Source organism: Euprymna scolopes, chromosome 23 (assembly GCF_053919585.1).
Source record: "Euprymna scolopes isolate OS-2025 chromosome 23, ASM5391958v1, whole genome shotgun sequence".
NCBI classification, from domain to species: domain Eukaryota; kingdom Metazoa; phylum Mollusca; class Cephalopoda; order Sepiida; family Sepiolidae; genus Euprymna; species Euprymna scolopes.
Genome location: NC_136504.1, coordinates 25,935,565 through 25,957,630, shown reverse-complemented (window position 1 = coordinate 25,957,630; position 22,066 = coordinate 25,935,565).

Genomic DNA, 22,066 nt, shown 5'->3' with positions numbered 1-22,066 from the left:
GAAAATTCATTAACTCTGACAAACGCTTTTAAGTATTGTGCCCCCTTAACGTAAATAGTTCCGACCAACCTAATAAACAATAAAATGTCCGAAGGCTTTCTTAGAGCTTCTTTTCTCGAAGCGTTTGCCTTTGGAATTTCGTCCCTGCTTCCTGTTTCCCTTATTATACCTACGTAAATTGAAATGTAATCTCTTCATATATATTACTAGACCACCCATGACCCGTTGGGTCAGTATGTTATATTAGCTATGGAATTAATGTATGAGCGTGACACTTGTGATGTAAAGAAAATAGGGTTTTTTTGTGACATAACAGAAACAATCCTATGAAAGTATATTAAAATTAAAAAAATAATATAGATAGATTTCTATGTGTCGTTCTGTTTATAATTGTTTATTTTTGTAAAAAAAAAATCTTACAGCCATTGAATTATAAGTAGTTTGCCATACTTATAGGTAAATGTACCCTGAACAGATACTATAATACTTAAAGTTACATTCAAATTTTGATATATCTTTTAATTTAAACGCGAAAGAAAAATAATTGGAACGTCGAAAAAGTACACAGTTAAACAATATGTTTTATTGTCGTGTTGATTATTTATTTGTAACGCAAATCTAAAAAAGTATTTACGGGGTGATTTATATATGTTGGTAGTGTAGAAGAAAATGTATGAATGCTTTTTAAGAAAGCTGTATTAAAAATGGAGAATAAATTAAAAGAAAAAATGAAGGTCATGGGCAAATCGCCGTTGTAAAATCCTCTTATGGTTGTCAACGGGTTAAAGTAGATTTATTTGTATGAAAGTTGCATTAAAATAACTTAAACGTAATACGGAAAGAAACGATGTAAAAAAATGCAGAAAGTATTAGCAATTGTTTATTTTGATAATCTAAACGCGAAACAAAAACAATTGGGACGCTGAAAAGGTACACAGTAAAACAATACGTTTTATTGTCGCGTTGATTATTTGTTTATGTACGCATACACAACCGGATGTCGTAAACCGGATGTTGGGTTACATCACCCGAAACAAGGTCATCTGAATTTTATAATTATATAGATATACACATACACGTGTGTGTGTGTGTGTGTGTGTGTGTGTGTGTGTGTGTGTGTGTGTGTGTGTGTGTGTGTGTGTGTGTGTGTGTGTGTGAAAAAGGAAGAAACATGTCTGACCTTTTTTAAAATTTAACGTTTCTTCCCCTTTTAGGGGAACTTCCTCGGGAAATGATAGAGATGACTGAGAAAATAAGATATACCAAAATGAAAGCATATATATATATATATATATATATATATATATATATATATATATATATATATATATATATATATATATATATGTTTTATTTTTTTATTACCGTTTTATCTGTTTGGTTACATATGTTTCAGATATTGGGCCATATTTACGATTTAAACGCCTCGTCAGACCTTACAGAAGTGGTTGTTAGTATTAGAAAGAAATGTTTTAGAAGAAATACGAAAAAAAATTAGGGGTTAAGGTAGGAGATAATAAGGGGGGGGACGAGTATTGACAATATTTCAGTATTAAGGGTTAAGATACATTAGATTGTATTGTGTGTGCAGGGGGTAGCAGATTCGGATATGCGTGGGTGGAGATATATGGAGGGAGGTGGAGAGAGGATGGTAAAGAAAAGAAAAAGGGAGGAGGGTAAGGAGAGGGGGTGGGGGGAGTTTCAATTTTTAGGTTTTTAATTTTAACTGCCTTTTGCTTGTTCCGTAAGGTATATTAAGTAGACAGGAGAGAGAAACAGAGAGGGAGAGAGAGGGAGAGAGAGTGGGAGAGAGAGAGGGAAAGGGTTAGTGTAGATATCATGTCTTTGGACACGTACAGGGTTCATTTAAAATTTCGTAGTCGCTATACGTCGACGTGTCCATTTCAGTTTACAGTGGGTTGTTCTTTTATAATACATACGTTAACGCACGCGCAAATACGCGTACATACCTATACATACATATGTACACTTCTACACGTCCATATACAGACACATACGCACACACACACACACATATAAACAATGTATATGCCGACATACATAGATCCATATGCAGACATACATACATACATATACACACAACTCTTATACACATATATACACTCACAAATATACATAGACACATATACATCTGAATATATATATGCACACACCTACCCATATACATATATGTGGAGATATAGATCTCCAATAAGAAGTACATGTACATATACATACATACATACATACATACATACATACACATACATACGCATCTACCCCTATACACGTATATACAATCACATAAATATAGATATTAATAAAAAATATAAACATACAGACATATATAGACATATTCACACATTTATAGGCATACATACACATACACACACACACACATATATATATATACATATATATATATATGCATACACAGGCGTGTATACATTTTCATACTAAATAAACAAGGTAAAGTTAGGGTAAATAAGTAATAATAAGTAAGTAAATAAGTAAATACATGGGTGTAGCTAATAATGCGGGGTAAGATAGACGCATCGTCAAGTTCACATATATACGGGGTGGGCCTCTAACATAGTGCTTTGGGCATATATATATATAAACATATATATATATATATATATATATATATATATATATATACAGACATGTATATATTTATACCAAGTAAATAAAGTAAAGTTAGGATAAATAAATAATTATAAATAATGATAAATAAATAAGCAAATACATGGGTGTAGTTAATAATGCGAGGTTAGGTAGACGCATCGTTAATTCCACATATATATATGGGGTGGGCCCCTTAGATGGTGCTTTGTGCAGCGGTTATGTTTAACTTTATTTTCAGTGTAAAATTCATCGCTGATACAGGCACATGCACACATATAAACACACATATGCATATAAACTCAGATACAGCTGTATCCGTATGCATACTTTCAGCCATGCGTACCCGTAGATACACACACATATATAGATATTAACAATCAGATGTATGCAAACACATACATGTGCACAAATATATAGATATACGAACACCCACCCATGTATATACACAAGACCTATGAGCATATACATTCATCCACGCACACATAGAAACATACATAAGCACACATAAGGATATATATATATATATATATATATATATATATATATATATATATATATATATATATATATATATAGACCCAGTTATACGTATACAAATGAAGATACATGTTTTTTTTTTTTTTTTTTTTTTACACAGTGATCACCACTTATCAAGGCCCGGAAGCCACTCCGGGATAAGGGTTATTGCAACTACATTACGTTAGTGAGGAGATTGGATGAAGTGTTTAATTAAGGGGGCGGTTCATTAGGAATTTGTTAACATTGGACTTGAAGACATCCAAGTTGTAGTCAGGTGGGAAGCAGGCAGACGGAACAGAGTTCCACAGGCGTGCAGTTCTAAGAAAGAAGCTTTGTTCATGGAATCCGCGTTTTGATTTAGGCACAGATATAGAGTGGGGGAAATTTTTCACAGTGGATTCAGCTAGACGGGTGTTTTTCGTGAAAGATTGGTGAGGGGGGGACCAGAGATTGGAGTTCAGACGAGCACCTTCCATGGAAATAACGATAAAACAAGGATAGGCTCGCAACGTCTCTTCTGTGGGAGAGAGGTTGCAGGGTAGAGAAAAGGGCATCCCCCACTAAGCCACGAAGTCTATTTTGTACTCTGTCAAGGCAGGATACGCTGATTTTAGCAGCTCCTGCCCAGATATGGCAACAGTATTCCATCCTTGGACGTACTTGGCTTTTATATAGATAGAGAATTGCATCAGTAGTGAGATATCTTCTCGAGCGGTAGAAGGATCCCACCATCTTTCCAGCGACCTTGGCAACAGACTTGATGTACGTGTTCCATTTCAGATCAAGAGTAAAGGTCAAACCCAGAAGCTTGTCAAATCACGGGGCCTCACCCAGACGAGAGCCATCCATCCCAATTGATGCCAGATGTGGATCAGAGCGTTGATGATGTAAGGATAGGAGTTTGGTTTTGGATGCATTAAAGGTAACCAGCCACATCTTCCCCCACTGAACCACGCGCTCGAGATCAGAGGAGAGTGAATCAGAGAGAACTTTGTCATTTACAGCCTTTGATGTGTTGCCGTAGATGGTCGTGTCATTAGCATAGATGTCAACGAATGATTTAAGTATGTGTTTAGGGAGGTCATTGATATAGATCAGGAAGAGAGTTGGGCCTAGGATTGACCCCTGAGGGACTCCAGCATTTATATTGCAGGCCTTCGATTTTTGTCCATCTACCACTACTCTGATGACCCTATCGGAGAGAAATGATTTAATGATTGAGAAAACATTTCCAGTTATACCGTAGCTGGAAATCTTGTGAAGTAGACCCTTATGCCATACCTTGTCGAAGGCTTTTGATATGTCAAGAGCAATTGCCCTAGAAAGGAAGCCTTTGTCAAGAGATTCACTAATCCTGTGGGATATAACCGTCAGCACATCTGCAGTAGATCTTGCAGAGCGGAAACCATATTGTGTGTCACTAAGAAGGTAATTCCTCCTGAGGTGGTTGACTATTTCTCTATTTAATATGGATTCCAGCAACTTACTCATAACACACAGGAGACTTATTGGTCTGTACTGAGAGGGAGATGACTTATCACCTGAATTCTTAAATACAGAGCAAACTTATGACGTCTTCCAGGGAGTCGGAAAGCACTTCTCCTTAAGGCAGCGCTTAAACAGTTTCGTAAGTATGGGAGCAAGTTCTGGTTGAAGCTTTTTTAACACTATAATTGGGATGCCATCAGGGCCAGTTGCTTTACTGGAATCTCGGTTCCTGATTAGCTTGGCGACCTCATGCACGGATATTTGTATGTTACCTAGCTTGTTCTGTGTTATAGGAGGAAATATGGGGAGTTGATAGCCTTTGTCGCATAGGGTAGGATTAGCTGCAAAGTTATTTGCAAATAGTTTGGCCTTGTCTGACGCTGACGCGATGACCTCTGGTCCATTGATAATGGTTGGGATAGAACGCACACTTCTGTTCAGGATCCTATTTGTTATTTGCCAAAACTGGTGGGAACCAAGCCGCTGATCAGCTACCTTGGATTTAACAGACTGGGCATAGAGCTCTCTTGCATTTTTTATTACTCTTTTACAGTGGTTGCTGGCAGTCCTGAAAGCAGCTTTAGTCTCAGTGCATCTATTACGTTGGTAGCTATGGAAAAAGTGATTTCTGTGCGCGATAGCAGCAGCACATTCTGGGGAGAACCATGGCTGGCTGTTAGGTTTTTGTTGGAATTTTTTAGATGGTATGTATTGGTCTATGCCTACAATTAACCATTCGGTCAGATCTGATACTATAGAGGACACTTCCTTTTTAAACATGGAATGCAGAGGTAAATCAGATATGAATGTATGGAAGCTATCCCAGTCAACCATAGAGTATCGGTATACAGTACGGTGGAGGGGTACATCTGGGGGCTTCTTACATTTCGTTTTTATCTTAACTGATACGACGGAGTGGTCGGAGGATCCTAGAGGAGAATGAACGGAACATGAACATAGCTCAGGGGAAGTTGAGAGAAAAAGGTCTAAGAGGCTTGCATATTGACCGGGTGTATCGGGCACACGGGTGGGTTCACGAACAATCTGAGTGAGGTCATAAGCAATGGCAAAATCATGACAAAACCTCGCCTCATCATCTGTCTTATTTGAATGGGTCAGCCATTCCACGTTATGGACGTTGAAGTCACCACAGATGTGGATGTTAGCCGAGGGATGTGAAGACAGTATGTGGTCTATTTTCTCAGATATGCTCTTAAAGATAGTAACTCCGCTGTTGTGGGGCCTATAGATGGCAAATATAAATGCAGTGGTGTTAGCAAGTGCAACCCTGAAGCACATATAGGGTAAATTAGGATCTTCTCTAGAGATATCCCTGCCACACGGGAAGCCATCCTTGATGTAGGTACATATTCCATGCCCATGGCGATCTTGGGTGTCAGATTTAGCTGTTAAATTAGAGTATCCGTTAATTATGAACTCATCTAGGGAAGTGGTCGGCCCTATTCCAGTTTCACTTAGAAATAATATGTCCGGTTTCATCTCCTGTAATTGGGTTTCAACCTCTGGAAGTTTGGAACGTAGACCCCTGATGTTGGAGAAGGAGACCTGGTAGTAGGGGTCTACATTGGAAGATGGGGTTCTAGGTTTAATCTCAGTGAGATGTAGATGTACATACACATACACACATATGCGCATACACACACATGCACCCATATACACGTACATACAATCATACAAATGTATTCATAAAAATATAAATATACACACATATATGGACACATGTATATATACATAGAGATGTGTATGCTTATGCTAAGTAAGTAAAGTAAAGTTAGAGTAGATTAATAAATAAACAAATAAAGGATAAATAAATAAGCGGGTGTAGTTAATAATACGAGGTAGGTAGATGTTCAAAATACATGTTGCTGGTTTAATTTTTATTGATTTGTTTGGCTTATAGGAAAAAAAAAGGAAAAAATGAAAGAAAAAATGTTTTTATGGGGTATAAAAGTTTAAGGGTTAAATATTAAGTTTATATTTATATATATATATATATATATATATATATATATATATATATATATATATATATATATATATATATATATATATATAGGGGGTGGCTCCTAACATGGTGCTTTGGGCAGTGGTTATGCTTAACTTTATTTTCAGTGTCAAGTGCATTGTGGATATAGGCAAATATACACATACAAACACATACATGCATATAAGTCCAGATATATATATATATATATATATATATAGATAGATAGATACAGATATACAGACAGACACTAGCATCCAGATGCACGTATACACATACATGCGCAGGCAGACATAGATATACGAATATATGATGACAGCAAATTCGCTTTCAAACATTGCCATCACTCGATATAGCACAAAAAAAAAAGAAAAAAGGTAAATAGAAACACAAAAACATACAGTGGTTGGCTACACAAATGTGGTTTTTAAGCCCTGCCAAACTCTGGCATTCCTTAGCAAAAATTGTACAGACATGTTCACCACTAGCAGCACGTTCTTGCTGTTCTTTTCTATGTAGGATCAAATGCCGTTTCAAACCGCCTGTCGTTTTGTACATCCGCCCGCAGTTGACACAGGTTAACTCTGGTAACTCAAGACTGCTTTGTGGCCAACTGCACCGATGAGTAGACTGGTGACTCATCAGCCCAGCTCTGCTCAGACATATTCTTCCGCACACCTCACACTCCAGACCAATTTGGCACCCCCTCCCATCCACGGCTCCTTTCACTCTCCCTTTCCGGATATCGCACTTCAGCCGCTTATACTGGGTTCGATCCACCTCAATCTTGCCCACACCTCCCCGCAAGTTCCTTCTCCACACTCCATGGTCCAAAGCAAGACTCTCCCAGGTTCTTTCATCAATCTCACATTTTTTAAGGTGGATCTTAAACAATCCTTAAATCTCAATTTGAGCCAGACGTCTTCCCTCAGCGAGCTCGCTATAAAGGAGTTGTTTGGGAAGTCGACTGTCTAACATCCTCACCACATGTCCACTCCATTTCAGTCTATGCTTAATAGAGCTAAGGCATTGGGTCTGTTCAAGCACCTCCACATCACTAACATACATCTGCCAACCCACACCTAAGATTCGCCGTAGGCACATCTGGTGAAACCGCTCGAGACATATCAAATGCTCCCTGTATGTTGTCCAAGTTTCACAACCATAGAGAAGAGTAGAGAGAACGCATGCGGCATAAACCTTAATCTTAGTTGGCAGCAAGATCCCATGACGTCTCCACAAACGCCTGTCTAACTTTCTGAAGGCATTACTTGCCCTGTTGATCTGTAATGATACCTCATCATCCAGGGCAACAGACATACTCAGTGTGCTACCAAAGTATACAAACTTAGTGACAACCTCTATCCTTGACCCACAGATATAAACTGATGGTTCATAGTATGACATGTCCGGAACAGGCTGATACATTAAGACAGTTTTTTTTTTCCAGATTGATGGTCAGGCCCAATGTGCTGCAGGCAACCGTAAAAGCATCCACAAGATGCTGCATATCAGTCACCGTATGAGTCACCAGATCACAGTCATCCACATAGAGTAAGTCACAAATCGTATTGGTGAGTACATTTGTACTTGCATTGAACCGCCTAATGTTGAACAACCCCCCAGTAGTTCGGTAATGAATATAGACTCCATCAGAGCACCCCCCAAATGCCATCCGAAAGACCCTGGTGAAATACAACGCAAAGAGTGTGGGTGCTGGAATGTCTCCCTGCTTAACACCATTTTCTACTGAGATAGGATCAGCCAACTTTCCCCCATCGTTGATCACAGCCTTCATATCATCGTGGAAGAGCTTTAAGATGGTTACAAACTTGTCAGGACAGCCAAGCTTTTTCAGAATCTCCCACAAAGCATCCCTATTGACTGTATCAAAGGTCTTAGTTTAATCGATGAACACCTGATACAGTCCCTTTTGCTGTTCTATACATTTCTCCTGCAGTTGCCTACTGTAAAAATCATATCCACTGTCCCTCGACATCTTCTGAAACCACACTGCGACTCAGGCAAAACATTGTCAGCAATGTGCTCCAGCATTCTGTCTAGCATGATACTACAGAGCACCTTACCGACTACTGACAACAAAGAGATGCCTTGATAGTTTCCACATTCATCTCTGCTACCCTTCCCTTGTATAGCACTACCATCAATGCATCCCGCCAATCCTGCGGAATACACTCAACCCGCCAAGCAGTCTGCAACAATTCCGCTAAGCATTGGGTCCAGAACATTTAAAGATCTCTGCATGCAAACGATTCGGGTAAGGAGACTTTCCATTGTTCAGCTTATGGACAGCTGTTTCAACCTCCTGGAGAGAAGGAACCTCTGCCAAGATATCCTTGGCCAGATTGCTAGGGATCGACCAAACAAACTCCTGATCAACATAAGAAGGTCTGTTCAGGAGGTCATCGAAATGCTCCCTCCATCTATGAAGAATGTCGGTAGGGTCTCGAAGAAGATCCCCACCATCTTTCGAGTGCAGAGGAGTGATAGGTGATCTGGATGGTCTGTAAACCGTGCGCAGTAGGTTGTATAAGACCTTGGTGTTGTTCGAATCCGAGGCGAGCTGTATTTCCTCATCTTTCTGCCTCCACCATTCATCCTGCATGTTACGCAACCTCCTCTGCACTTTATGCTTGATTGCCTTAAACTTGTCCCTCAATCGATCTTGCTCACCATCTGTCAAACCACCCCCGAGATAAGCATGTAATGCCCTGGCTTTTGAATCAAGCAGAGCCTGAATTTCAGTATCATTCTTATCGAACCAATCCTGATGTTTACGCTCACAATAACCTAATACTCTCTCACATACCTCATAGACAGATAGCTTAAAAGCAGGCCAAGTATTTTCACAATCAATCTCTTCCATCTTCTTAACTAGTTTCTCCCTCACAATATTGTCCCTTAGACGGGCAACATTAAGTCGCTTTGGGATAGCCACACTAGCTCCCCTCATCTTGGGCTTCACAACACACTTAATCTTTGCATGGACCAACCGATGGTCGGTCCACACTCTGCACCCCGCATGACACGAACACTGCAGGTATCCCTCATCTCACGTTTTCTGACTTACACATAGTCTATCAAGTGCCATTGTTTGGAACCGGGGTGCATCCAGGTCGTCTTGTATTTGTCCTTCTGCTGGAACACGGTGTTACCAATTTTAAAATCCATCTCTGAACAAAACTGCAACAACATCAGACCATTGCTATTACACTTATCCACTCCGTGTTTACCCAGCACGTCCCAGGTTTCAAAATCTCTTCCCACCCTAGCATTAAAATCTCCAAGAATGAAGATCTTATCAGCAGAGGGAATGTGTCTAACTACACTGTACAAAGCAAGGTAGAAAGCAACCTTTTCATCTTCTGTTGCATCCATAGTGGGTGCATAGACACTCAAAAAAGTTGTATAATAACCATTTACCAGAGGTAACCGCATAGTCATGATCCGGTCACTCACACGACAGGGAAGTTCTTCCAGGCTAGAAAGAATTGATACCTTTATAGCAAAAGTCACGCCTGATTCCCTCTTACATCCATCCGCTCTACCACTCCAGAAAATGGTGTAGGCCCCAGCCAACTCAGAAAACTATCCCTCATCAGCCAGCCTGGTCTCATACAGAGCAACTATGTCCATGTCATAACGTTAAAGTTGCTTAGATACAAGAGCAGATCTACGCTCTGAACGCGTTATTCCAGTTCCCTTATTGCCATTTACGTTTATAATCATATTTTCCAACTTCATTGAATGTTTTGCCGTTTTAGGCTACCGCCAGCCTTTTTTGCTATAAAGATACACGAGATGGTAAAAAGTGTATCTAATTTATATTGATGAATGCCTGTGCATGAGGATTGTTATAGTGGGGAAAGACTTTGCACCGAGACAACCCCACTCTCTAAACAACTGCCACATTGAACCAAAAAGAAGAGCAAGTCAACATCATTGGATGCAGCAGTCATCACAGGTTTTATATCAGAGTTTTCCTTCTTCTAGGGAGGTTGCCTTCACTACAGCTTACAGAGCTCTCTCCACCAACCATGCCATTTGATCCATGACTGGAACTTAGGTTGCTGGGTATCAGAGCATATTCCACATGCTGATGGGTCATATATGCCGCAGCTTACAGGGCCTAAGCTTCTCTGGAGGTTTCTGTCAGGGTTACCTCACCCTTAGCCTTTGGTTAAATAAGGCAGTGGAGGTCCAGTTATACGGTGCAGGACACTCGTCGTTCATCAGAGCCCCGTCTGCGTGGCAGTGGTCATGACGTGCACGTGGGGTTGATTTGTCTGGGAGAAGCACAGAAAGACGCTAAGACATCTGTGTGCTTTTAACACACGTCCACACCAGACCTTGACCATGTATATACATACGACACATGAGCACATACATACATGCACGTTTATATAGAAAGATATACATAAACACACATAGGGATATATACATAGATACAATCATGCCCGTACATACACATACACGTGAAGATACATGCACGCATGCAGACAAGTAAGTAGGTGCGTCAGAGATAATAGTATTTCTGGTATATCCACAAAAAAGCATATATATATATATATATATATATACAAATTGCAACATATGTACACCCATATAAATGTGAGGAGTTTTAGTAGTAATTAGTAAGTGGGTAGTAGGATTCATGGGTAGACGAATGTGTAGATGAGTAAGGTAATATAGAGTATGGAGAGAGTTGAGTAAGGGGATTTGGATGTGTTGATGGTACAGTAATTGGGTGTATGCGGTATTGTGTGTATTATTCCACGGATCCAAAAAGGGTGTTGTCCGAGGGATGTTTTTTAGAAGGGTGTATAATTGCTAAGGAGGTGGGATTTGTAATGCCGGCAGTTTATGGTGGTTTCATGTTTTTTATTTAGTAATTTGTCTCTATCTTTAAAACTGAATATAAATAGTTTTTCGTTCAGGCAGAGGAGGCATGGAGAGTTTAACGATTTACATACGCTAGATTTTTTAAGGATTTCCCACGTAATGGTTGGTGTAAGGTTATTTTGGATTAGATCTAGATATTGGGAGGTTAGTGAGGTTTTGTTATGGTGGTTGGGGTTTGTGAAGGAGCATTTATGTATTCTAAACCTATCTTTAAAGGAGGTGCATGCCAGGCCAATATAGTATTTTTGTCGTTTGGGTTTTCTTCAGGTGCAATTGTGGCCTTATAGACTATTTCTGTTTGTAGGCATTGTTGATAAAGTGGGCATTGGGATTTGTTGGTGCAGTTACAATTATCTTTGCTAGTGTTATTTGTGTTTTCATCTTTGTTAAGTAATTTCCTATTGTGTTTCTTCATTATTTGTTCTAGGTTATCAGTACAGCTGTAGCTAAGCTTGATTGTGTTTTTATTACATATTTTGTGTAGTGTGTGATTGGGTGGAAAATGGTTAGTTGAAAAAAATTTTGCTTAGTTTCATTTTAACCATTATATTGAAGGGGGGGGGGGGTGAACCAAATTATTTTCTGGCCTTATTTTTCTTATTTGGGGTATTAGATGGATTAGATTCAATGTAATTAAAGATGGTGTTTGGGTGGCCACATTCTTTAAGGGCATTTTCATAAAATGTTTTATGCTTGTTGAATATTTCAGGTTTAGAGGAATTTGTACTAAGTCTTTTTTCAATAGATGTAGGGACATATTTAATGATATGTTTTGGGTGGGTCGGTAATGGGTGTATATAGAGTGCGTAAGTATTGTCTTTAGTGTGGGGTTCATATTTGAGAGGTTGAGAGTTATATCGAGAAAGTTAATAGTTTTTACATTAGATTTAATGTCTAGTTTTATACCTATTCTCTTCATTTCTTTAGCTAAGATATTTTTCAATTTTTCGCATTTGGGGCCATTCAAATTTTCAACTACGATAAGGGCATCGTCTCTATATAGTCCTATGTTTTTGTTATCTATAGTTTTTGTGAGATTATATAGAATGAAGAGACCGACTAGGTCGGTTAATTCTGCTGAATCCAGAGAACCCATTAAGAGGTCAAATGATCCGGGTTGGTTCTTCTTAGTCCATTGGGTGTTTTGGCTGATTAGTACTGTTTTCCTAGATTTTTTGATAATCTCCATTTCGGATGGTTGTAGGTCAGAGAGTAGTGAGGCAATGTTCTTGTAGCTTTTAATTTCGAACTGGATGAATGCGGCCTTCTTTTTGTTTGGGATATTATTGAACCATCGAATGGTGTCATTTGTGTTAATCCATTTTTAGTTCATATTTGGTTTTTATTTGTAAATTAATTATTTCTAGTATTCTTTTGCTTATTCTTCCTATTTCTGCCTTCGTGGGGTTTATAAGTCTCGTTTGAGGTCTTATTTCAAAGTTAGGTGTATGGTCCTTAAGTATAATGTATGCTTCCTTACTTGATAGTTTTCCTACTCTGTTGTTAATTTTGAGTGTCAGTGATATTTTTGCTATCTAAGTTGATGTTTTTGACTAGGTCTGCATCTAATTTTTTTATGGTTTATGATAATGTTTTCTTTAAGTAGTTTTAGGTATTTTTGTTTGTGGATTTTGTAGAAGTTTTGGGTTTTATCTGCTTTGACGTACACTAATTTGGAAGTGTTAATGTTTTTGATAAGTTTGTCTAGGTGATGTTGGAATGAGTTTTTTCTGTGGTGAAAGGATACTTTGTTCGTAAGTTCCATAAGGTCTGTCTCAAAATTGCGGAGTTTGGTCGACAGTTGGGGCTATATCTTGATTGACGAACCCGTGGTAATCCATTTGGTTGTGTTTTGTATTTTTTTCTTTCAAAAAGAAATATGCCTTCTATTGTATTCTTCTAATTAATTCTTCGATTAGGTTTAACAGGTAGTTTCTTTTGTCGTTGGTATGCACTTGCGGGACAAGTTCACCTTTTCCATAATAGTAGGTAGGAATCCAAGTTTTTAGGATATACTGCTCAATTGGGTAGGAGCAGATATTTGATAAAACTGGTAATTAGTAAAAACCTGAAGAGAGTGCTCAATACTATTGCAGAGCAAATATGTGTTTTATATTTTTATTACCGTTTTATCTGTTTGGTTACATATGTTTCAGATGTTGAACCATGTTTACGATCTAACAGCCTCGTCAAACCTTACAGACCTGTTTCGTATTTCTTCTAAAACACTTCTTCCTAATACTAACAACCACTTCTGTAAGGTCTGACGAGGCTGTTAGATCGTAAACATGGTCCAACATTTGAAACATATGTAACCAAACAGATAAAACGGTAATAAAAAAATAAAACACATTTGTTCTGCAATAGTATTGAGCACTCTCTTTAGGGTTTTACTAATTACCAGTTTTACCAAACATATATATATATATATATATATATATATATATATATATATATATATATATATATATATATATATATACCACACGGTAATGAGCCTAAACCCCTTACAGCTCACTTTCGTAAATAATTGAATCCATTCAAAATATATCGCTAAAACAAAAACAAACAACATCTAAGTAAATCACGATATATCTAGACAGTCGTGTGAGATGGGTGAACGGTTAGGGGTTTAGGCTCATTACCGTGGTGTCCCGATTTCGAATTTCGCTAGATTCAGCACTCTGTTGAGTCGTAGACGACGAAACACGTATCAGTTGATAATTATATTTTTAAAATAATAATATATATACCGCTCCCCATGTGGGTGGAATCAAATTGGTTAAAGGGAAAATTATTCCCAACTCGCATTTAGGTAAAAATGCACTTTCGTAAATAATTTAATCAAAAAAAACAACATCTATATATATATATATATATATATATATATATATATATATATTATATATATATATATATATATATATATATATATACTAGCAGTTCAGCCCAGCTTTGCTTGGGCCCGATGTACTGTTCTTGACTTGCCATACGTGTGAATACACTTTATGTAAGATTTCAAATGTTTAGTCTGCGAAATTACTCAGACAAATTTTGGTCTAAACATTTGAAACCGTAGAGATCAATTTTTAAAAAAATTACCCATATTTTCATCCCTTAACATTTATTTATTATTTTGGTCTCAAATCAAAATACAAAGTTTTACCCAGGTTCAATGTACTTACATCTTAAATTTCAAGTTTTTAGATCGAAAATTGTCGGAGGAATTTGGTAGAATCTGCAAAGGTCAACTCTTTCAACTTTGACCTTTTGGCAGCCAATTTTTTCCCCAAAACTGATTAAAATGCTTGCCGCATGTCTGATTACTTGTTATGTATGAATTTTACATGTTTAGACCCAAGATTTGCTGAGTAGTTTTGTGGCCTGACTTCCGTGCTTAGGTTAAGCAACTGACCCCCTGACTTCCTTCGGAAACTGTTGCTCGTGATGTCTAGTTGTCCGGGAGTTCTCCACATTGAATTCAAAACGCCTCTGTGTAGAATTCTGCTGAAAAGCAAAAAGCTAATCTCACATACGCCAGAAAGAAAGACAAACCAGGATTCTATCTATTAAAAATTAATTTCACAAAAATTACAATCTTTTTACATATATATACACGTTCAGTTCTTAACACATTTTAAATTCACAAATCTCTCTTCTTCGTGGATCGTGGAGCGTTTTGGGGAGCTGATTTCTTCTCGAGATTTCGGCGCAATCTCTCTGTTTTCGAGCGGTTATTGGCTTTTATAGTAAGGTCCGAGTTGGGGTGGATGGTCCATTCAACCAATCAAAGCAAACTACTAGCTTTTTAATTGGTTTGGGTCGAAAAATTGAGGTATCAATATATAAATGTATGTATGTATGTTTGCATGTTTGCCTAAAACTTTCGACAGAGGCGACGGATTTTCACAAGATCAGTATCGTTTGAGGCTCGACCCCTCAGGCGAAAAATATCGAAAAATTGTCTAAAAACATTAATTTCTTCACCCTCAACTGGGCACTTTTCTACAGGGAGGGGTCGCTTTTTTCGCCGATATTATCGAAAGTCATCCCCTCTTTTCGATTGTCTAGCCTTAATTTAAACCTACATCACTTCCGGTTTAACTTTGGTCGTAACTTCAAAGACGTCACGTTTTTTCCCGTTCTTTTCCTCCTTCACGGTACAGGTTCGAGCCTGCCTTCCTACTACCACTTTATTCTTTTGCTCAACATACACCTCCAAACCCCCGGGCAACGCCTGGCTGAAATGCTACTATATATATATATATATATATATATATATATATATATATATATATATATATTGTCTCTATTTTATATATCTGTATTTTATTTTATCTCATTTCTTTATATTTACTACATTTTAGGTTGCTATATCTTATCTCTGTCCCTCACTGCCGTCTTACCTATACGTTATATTATGTTTGTATCTCTTTACCTTTCATCTCTATTTTTTACCTGTACTCGTATATGTATCTTTTCTGGATTTTTGTTACTATACTATCTACTGCATTTTATTTCATTTTATATCCTCTTACGCTATTAACTTTTATCACCCGTTTTATAATCTTTAGCAACCCCTATTCATGCAATCCCTCTGCTCATTGAATATGGCATTTACCCCGTTATCCAGCCCTCTCCTTTTATGCATTCGCTCTATATATCGTCACCCCTTCCCATATTATATTATCCCCTATTTTCCATGACCCCTATTCCGTATAGCTCCTAATCTCTCGCAAGTCTCCCTAGCTAAAAGCTACGTTACTTTAACATCCGCTGATACCCCGATTATCCCTCGTCCATCACTCCCCCAATGTACCAGGTACATTAATATCCCTCCAATTATCTCCCTTAGATTGATGTCGCATTATAATGTTTGCAAACTCGCACACGAACCACTCTTCTGGTGAAAGGCATTAGACTTCGAAATACCTAGGCATAAAGAGTATATAACTCCTCCTCCTCCTCCTCCAAATGTTGTTTCGCCTTATTGCATGAACAAATAAATCTATATATGTCTTTGTGTTGTCTATAATTACTATTATATATATATATATATATATATATATATATAATAGTAATTATTAAAAATAATTATATAAAGTCTGAGGAGGCTACATAACGGCCAAAAAACGGTCGCATAGTTGAAACAAAAATGTAACTAAACAGAAAAAACGGTAAAAAATAAACGCATATATTTGTATGGGGAGAGGGAAATTTTAATAGTAGGTATTAGACATCAATTAATATACATATTCCTCAAAATTCCTTTTCTCTGGAGCGATTAAAGGGGTCCTAAGAGGAGGAGCATAGTAACCTTTGATTCTTATGAACATTGTGACTAAGTTACACGAACATATATCAGGTAATAAAAAAAATGCAATGAAGAAGAATAGGTATGTAATGAACAAATGCAATTAACATGCTTTTAACGGCATATTCACGTTGACACACCGATTCTTTGTTAGATAACCGAAGTTAAGCGATGTTGAACCGGGCCAGTACCAGATGGGTGACCATTCAGCCACAATAGGCGCTGTAATGTATTCAAATAAGGGAATATTTATAATACCTTAGGGATATGAACGCCCCTGTCTTTCACATTTCCAGGTCACTATTGGGCAAGGTGTAGAATCTGTTAGACTTCCTCTGGTATACTGTAGGGGTTAGCACACAGTGGGTAGAAGGATTACATACGGCATACTCACATTGATAAACTGAGTAATTCCATCTCGTCCTTAGGTACGATGTAGCACTTGTTAACCTCCCTCATTCAAGAGAGTTATTATATATAGGGTGCAGATGGAATTTCTCATCCATGTCGAAAGCAATACATCTAGGAAAGGAAGCTCTGTTGATAAACCAAACTGGATGCAGAGAACCTGTCGGTGCAATTTTCTAGTGATGATGTCACAAACAAAACACTCGCTTTCAATTTGTCATGAGCCAGCATGGAAGCAGTAAAGCTTAGAAAAATGTCAGTGCGCAATCTTGTCTAACTGTAATGCTGTACATCTGTTTTTTTAACGGTGTCATTACATTTTAAATGATCCAACACGTTGTAAACTCCGTCGCAAGGAAAAAGAAAAAAGGAAAAACTCGACTCACTTTTTCTTTTCTTTTTTTTTAAGAAAGAACTTTATAGCTGGTATTTCCAACAACGCATTTTTTAAAAATATTTAAACAGTTCATTTTTCCTTCTCCGGCCGCGTGTAAATTTTTGTCTCTAATGTGACATTACCCTCGTGTCCCGAACATGTGCTTTTTTCGAACATCGGTTACGTCTCGTACACGTGCTTCCCTTCTTGCGTTACGAACACCACCGCTTCTCCAGCCACATGTGTCCTTTTGTTTCTGTTGTGATGTCACTTTGTGTAGCCGGCTTGGTCATTTGCATATATTTATCCGGCTTCTACTGCTACTAGCGTCAGCGGCTATGTTACATAACCAATGATAATGAAACATAAACGAACGAAATTCAAAATTGACGAAAATGTTATTGATTATTTATTTGTTAATACACATTATTCACAGAGAGGTACTAATAGGTACTAATTGTACCGATACATTCTGGAACAGGTGACATCTGGAGACTTTAATATCTGAATTAATAAAATCATAATCATAATCACATCATATAAATCCGAAGACTCTATTGCTGGCATCGGTTTCCCTGATATTTGTAGTTAGAATTCTTTCTAGAAAGATGTCGGGTACCTTCAGGAGGGACCACGAGAAGGTTGCCAATATTTTAAGTGAAAGTGATTTTAGTGGAATGAACGGGATTCGAACATCCAGGTTGTCAGCCCACCACCGTCACCTTTCAAAAATCCCCTGATGAACACACTCATTCAATAGCACGGTTTAGAGCAGCTGTGTAGCGAGTGTCCATTTTATTATCGAATGACTCAAGTTCGAACTCAGGTGTCAGCAGTAACACTTTTTATTCTTATATTTCAAAAAATCTTACCAGAAAAGTATTTTTAGATCAAGAAATCTAGAAAAGACTAAAAATGAAAGGAAAGGGAGTTTTGCTGATGCCAAGTTGGACATGAAGTAACATCGACCAATAAAAGAATATAATAGGTTAAAGTAGTTTGTTTGAAACATTGTTTAGTGTGTATATAAGAAGACTTTTAAGTTTGCAGAAGGCAGAACAACGCAAATGCGTGGCGGATATTCGTGTGTATAACAATATATACATGTTTTTAATTTTTCCACAGTAAAACTGTTAAGGAATAGAGAGAGGGAGAGAGAGGGGGGGGAAGAGGTGAGTTATAGTGTAGACACGTTGACCGGAAGTTAAGATCAGCTGATTGGATTGCGTGCGAGTCATGTGATCAGGTTAGCTGAATCGTTGAGATTTGATTTGGACTCAGAAGACAACGGACGGCTTCCCGTTGTCTCCTCCCCTTCACTGGAGGGGGCGAACGCTGACGTGTGTAGAAGAAGAACCCACACAGGCCGATTTCACTTTCCACCTTCTGCAGAACATCTGGGAAAGTGAAATAAACTATAGAACTAATTCCTTGTCTTGGGGTGATTGAATCTTCATCCAAAAACAGGTATCAAGTCTCCCTCCAGGACGAGAAATTCCAGATGGTGCAACATCGGAGAAGCAGAGGTAGGTTCTGAAAATACATGTCACTCACACACGATTCCCTTTATGATACAACATAAATATATAATATAACACGTCATCTCTTCTAATCCATTATTAGAGATGACGCAACAAACACTCAACCCTTTATTATAAATATACAATGTAACAAAACAACGTCGCAGCTCAGAAGAGTCATGAAAGCCAACAAATTGGAAGTCTAAGACTGTAGTTTCGCCCTCATTTGTGCTCATCAGTTAGACACATCCGAACTCGGGATTAAGAATAGAATTTTCAGAATCTGAGAGATTATATAATTGTTTCCACAGTAAAACAACGTCGCAGCTCACAAGAGCTATGAAAGCCAACAAACCGGAAATCCAAGACTCGAGTTATGCCGTCATTTGAACTCATCAGTTAGACACACCCGAACTCGGGATTTGAAACCCGAGTCTCTTGTATGCGAGGCGAGTACTCTGTCACTTGAGCAAACGCGCCACACGTAAGAAAATCTCTCAACCAGCACAGATAAAACAAACCGCGGCGAAATCCGACTATGGAATGAACCTATTTCCCCTCAAACAAGTGGTGTGGCCGCCCAACCAGCTAGAACTCAAGCCGATGTCTCACAAGTAGGAATTTTAAACTCGCTAGACGATGCCTTCCAACATGCTAACCTAGCGAGCAATTAAGAATAGAATTTTCAAAATGTAAGAGATGATATATGTTTTATATACAAAATTTTACATGTAGGATGTTCTTACCTGCGTCAGACGTCAGGTGGTGTGGCCTTCATGCTATACTTTGGGATGTCTTCCCTTCGTCAAGCGTGTTAAACTTTCGAACGTGCATGGGAAGTTTTATTATAGATGGAGCAGGTTCGCAGAGATTGGAAATTATTTTTTCTGTTTCAGATGCATTATTCATTAATATGGACCTGTGTTTTTAATCGATGTTATTTGCAGTTTTTATATGAATACTAGCAGTCTAGCCCGGCTTTAATCGGGCCCTATGTGCTGTTCCTAATTGGTCCTATGTGTGAATACCCTTTATGTAAAATTTCAAATGTTTAGACCAAGAATTTTCTGAGTAATTTGGTAGAGACTGCAGAGGTATTTTTTTAAAACTGTGACCACGATTTTGACCTCTTAACATTTATTATTTTGGTCTCAAATCAAATTTTTTTTTTTTTTTTTTTACACAGTGATCACCACTTATCAAGGCCCGGAAGCCACTCAGGGATAAGGGTTATTGCAAGTACAATAAAAAATTAAAAAATGAAATAATTTGATCCATGTCGAAGTAATCTACATTTAAAATTTCAAATGTGTAGGCCCATAATTGACGGAGGAGTTTGGTAGAGTTTTCAAAAGTCAAATCGTTGAATTTTGACCCCTTGACAGCCAAATTTCTGACCGAAACCCGATTAAAAGAAGTTTCCCAAATCTCACTACATCTTCTGTCAAATCTCGAGTCTTTAGACCGAAAATTGACAGAGTAGTTTGGGAGGCAAATGTACACACAAACACACACAAACACACACGTACACACAAACAGACAATTTCACTTTTATAGATGCATAGATATAGGCTTAATTATCTTTGTATTATTAACTAGTCTTTATTTGTTTATTTTATTTATTTGTTATTTTTAGATTTAGATTGTAAAAAGAAGAAAAGAACATTTACTGTAGATTTTTCTTTTTTACCTTTCTGTCTGCATTATTTTCCTCTATAAGTAAATTAGCTTTCAAGAGATCACCTGCTTCCCGAATATCAGAAGGCTAGCTGTAATTAGTTTTACTTTTGACCTGTTTATTTTTCTATCATTTCGTTTTGCCAGGGTGATTTTTGAGCAAGCGTTTAATGAATTATAATTTACTAGCATGGGTACCCGGCGTTGCCCGGGTGTTTGGAGATGTATGCTGAGCAAAAAAAAAAAAAAAGAAAGAAATGAAAATAAAATAATGGATAATTTTTTAAACTTTGATCCCTATTATGACCCCTTAAAATTTATTTTTTTGGGGTTCAAATCGAGTTAAGTTAGATCCATGTCCAAGAAACCGATATCTAAAATTTCAAGTGTTTGGACCCCAAATTGTCGAAGAAGTTTGGTAGAGTTCTCAAAGGTCAAATCGTTGAACTTTGACCCCTTAACAGCCAAATTTCTGGCCGAAAACCGATCACCTAGATTTTCCCAAATCTCAGTACCCTGTATATTAAATTTCGAGTCTGTAGACTTAAAATTGGCAGAGTTATTTGGTAGGGAAATGTACACAGACACACAGACAGACACACAGACACAGACACGGTCACTTTTATAGACATACTAGCATTGCAGTGCCCGGGTGTTTGTATGTGTATGTTGAGCAAAAACAAAAGTGTTAGTAGGAAGGCAGGCTCGAATCCGTACCGCAAAGGAGGAAAAGAACAGGCTAAAACCTAACGTTTATGCTGTTACGACCACAGCCAAACTGGAAGCGACATTTCTAAAATTAAGGCTAGACAATCTAAAGGAGAGGATAACTTTAAAAAATATCGGCGAAAAAAGTGACCCCCCCCCCCCCGTAGAAAAGTGCCTAGTTGAAGGGGAAGATATTAATGTTTTTAGCCAATTTTTCGATATCTGTCGTATGAAAGATCGAATTTTAAAACGATACTGATCTTGGTAAAATCCGTCGCCTCTATTGAAAGTTTAAGACAGACATGCAAACAGACATACATACATACATTTATATATTGGTAACTAAAAATTTTCAACCCAAACTGATAAAAAAGCTTGCCCTATCTTTGAATACCCTTTATGCAAAATTTCAAATATTTAGACCAGAAATTGTCTGAGTAATTTGGAAGAGACCGCAGAGGTCAATTTTTTTAAAACTTTGACCCCTGTTATGACCCCTT